Below are 752 nucleotides of genomic sequence, written 5' to 3'. Positions count from 1 at the left end.
CACACGTGTTCCTGCCACATCTGTGCCCACCCCAGAGCAGCTCTTGCACACCTGTGCCTGTTCAGGTGCGGGTCCCTGCCCTGCACACACATGGTGAGCACACAGGGCAGCTCTTGCACACACGTGTGTGTTTGTGGCAGCCCCTCTTCACTCATGTGGCCATGCACACATGGTGGTTTTTGCACACTTACACATCTCTGTCTGCCAGGCAGCTCTTACACACACACCTGTTCCCCATAAAGCAGCTCTTACACACACACACACACACACACACACACACACACACACTACAGCAGCTCTCCACACACACACACACACACACACACACACACACACACACACCTGTGCCCATAAAGCAGCTCTTACACACACACACCAGTGCCCACACAGAGTAAGCAGCTCTTGCACACGTGTGTGCCTCTATTGTGTGGTAGCGCCTCACCATGTGTGTCCCTGCCCACCGGGCAGATCTGGCACACTCGTGTGCCCATGGAACCACTCTCACACACTCGTGTGCCCAAAGAGCAGCTCTCACACCCTCGTGTGCCCACGGAGCAGCTCTGGCACGCACACACACACACACACACACACACACACACACACACACACACACACACACACACACACACACACACACACACACACACACACACACACACACACACACACACACACACACACACACACACACGTGCCCACTCGCGTGTGTCCCCCGGGGTCCCCGCCCGTGCCCACGTGGCCCCCGGACACCC

Source organism: Geospiza fortis, unplaced genomic scaffold, assembly GCF_000277835.1.
Source record: "Geospiza fortis unplaced genomic scaffold, GeoFor_1.0 scaffold313, whole genome shotgun sequence".
NCBI classification, from domain to species: Eukaryota; Metazoa; Chordata; class Aves; order Passeriformes; family Thraupidae; genus Geospiza; species Geospiza fortis.
This window is presented reverse-complemented; position numbering follows the sequence as displayed.